Source organism: Mus pahari, unplaced genomic scaffold (assembly GCF_900095145.1).
Source record: "Mus pahari unplaced genomic scaffold, PAHARI_EIJ_v1.1 scaffold_12893_1, whole genome shotgun sequence".
Lineage (NCBI taxonomy): Eukaryota > Metazoa > Chordata > Mammalia > Rodentia > Muridae > Mus > Mus pahari.
Window position 1 is genome coordinate 6,438 of NW_018392193.1, and position 2,564 is coordinate 9,001.

The 2,564-nt window shown below is 39.2% G+C and overlaps 1 pseudogene; it reads right to left on the reverse strand.

Annotated features, from left to right (window-relative positions):
• Positions 1-771: 771 nt before the first annotated feature.
• LOC110314872 overlaps positions 772-2,564 on the reverse strand; it is a 6,217-nt pseudogene continuing 4,424 nt past the window's right edge.

Below are 2,564 nucleotides of genomic sequence, written 5' to 3' on the forward strand. Positions count from 1 at the left end.
GCAACATTAAAAATCAATGCAATAGTATGCCAACTCTTTAGTTCGAATAGAGTCATTGATTTGAAGACAGATATGATATTTTCAAAAGGGGTCATCAGATACTTCTAGTAATGAACATTGAAGTTAAAGAACATTTCAATGCCGGGCATGGTGGCGCACACCTTTAATCCCAGAACTTGGGAGGCAGAGGCAGGCAGACTTCTGAGTTTGAGGCCAGCCTGGTCTACAGAGTGAGCTCTAGGACAGCCAGGACTATACAGAGAAACCCTGTCTCAAACAAAACAAAACAGAACAAAACAAAACAAAACAAAACAAAAAATGAACATTTCAATGAAAGTTCAAGGACATCACCTTCAATAAATTTTGTTCACTCTGGAATCTGGCTCTTCCCAAAACTTGTGCTGTTTCAACTGTATTCGCTTTCTCAGTGATAAAGTTAAATCTTCATGTGAACAATATTGACTCAGGCAATGTAGAGGAAATGTTATTTGAAGCTGAGGGAAAGTATTGTTTCAGAGCATGGAACACATGGAAGTCAGAAGAGAAGTCAGCAACTATTCATGGTGAAGTGGGGAAAGGAGCACAGTGGAACAAACAAAGTATTCTTGAATGCAATCCCTAGAGTTCCCTACATCAGAACTTACTTACTACCTTGATCTTCTCTGAGTGTAGAACTTTAAGGTATATCCAGTTTTCTTTACACAGCTGTATGGGAACACTTAATACATTTCTGTGGTCTTTTCAAGTGTGGAGCCTAGTTATCTTTCCTGTTTATCTCATGGCTGCATCTTGTTCCACTTTCTTGAAGTTCCAAGACTCTAACAGCAGCATCACAAGAGTCACAAGAACCAAGGCAGCTAAAATGATCCTTATGAGATTTTCAACTGTGTGACATTGGTGGTGTGAGGATGGGGCTTCTGCATAAAGAGGTCAAAGAAGTAAAGTCACACCAAAATTTCCTCACAATAAATTATTGTGAACAGATTTCTCCTCTCCTTGACAAAACGAGACCCTTGGTGCCTATCTCTTAATTTGGAAATTTCCTTCTTACCTGATTCTTACATGGCCATGCTATTTGCATGTTCTCACTGTCTGAGTTTCACCAGAGAATCAAAGAATTTGAGAAAATCATATAGAAGTATGGGAAAACCTGTTGCTTTAACTTGCAGAAGTAAGAGAAAAGGCCAGAGAAGATGTTTTTCCTCATGTTGGAATCTCAGAAGAACACTGTGATTTTCCTTCCTCACTCATTAAACTTTGTTCATAGAGCTGGAGCCTAGAAACAAACTTCCTAAAATTTTTCAGGAAAGCAGGTGATAAAATGTGGAGTAAAAGGGTCTGAAATGTAGGTGGAGGGCCTGGAGACGTGACTCAACAGTTAAGAGCACTGACTGCTCTTCCAGAGGTCCTGAGTACAAATCCAAGCAACCACATGGTGGCTCACAACCATCTATAATGAGATCTCATGCCCTCTTCTGGAGTGTGTGAAGATGGCTACAATGTACCAACATATAATAAATGAATAAATATTTGTTTAAAAAGTAGTTTGAGAAAGATATTGAAGTCTAAGCTATGTAAGGAACAGGTCATCTAAGTAGAGAGCAAGTCAAGTTGGCCCACATTCTGAACTTCACAGGAGACCTCACCAGCACACAATGATCTCAACTCAAGCTGTACCCTCATCAAAAGAGTAATCACTTACCATCTTCAGTTTGGGTAGTGGACTGATCAATGGAGTCTGTCAAACATGAAAGGAGAAGTGAATATTTGAGCCCACAGCTCTTGATGATGCCCTGTCTTGCTTTGTGGGTCCTCAATCTGCAATAATTTCAGTTGGATATCATGTTGTTGTATACAAAATTTATGCCTCAGGGTTCTTGGCCATTTGTGAAGGTTACAGCACTGCCCGGGAATCCTCTACAAAGCATATCCTTAAATTCTGGAGAGGAAAGAAACTATGATGTGCTGAGAATTACTTAATTAAATATGTACACTACAAGTACAAAACGCCTCTGTTGACTAGCTATAACCATGAGTCTGAGCAAAGTGTTTTAGGAAATAAAGACAAATGAAGATCTTTGCTCTGGTGCACTGCAGGGGATGGGGCAGACTGGAGAAGCATCACAGCTTTTGGGAAATATCCCGTTTCTGGTTCCAGTCATCTAGCACCTTTCCCACCCTATTCAATATAGTACTTGACGTCCTATCCAGAGCAATCCAACAACAAAAGGAGATCAAAGGATACAAATTGGTAAGGAAGAAATCAAAATATCATTATTTGCAGATGATATGATGGTATACATAAGTGACACTAAAAGTCCACCAGAGAACTCCTAAACCTGATAAACAGCTTCAGTGTTGTAGCTAGATATAAAATTAACTCAAACAAATCAGTGGCCTTCCTTTACTCGAAGGACAGATGGGACGAGAAAGAAATTAGGGAAACAACACCCTTCACAGTAGTCACAAATAATATAAAATACCTTGGTGTGACTCTAACTAAGGAAGTGAAACATCTGTATAAGAACTTCAAATCCCTAAAGAAAGAAATTGAAGAAGATCTC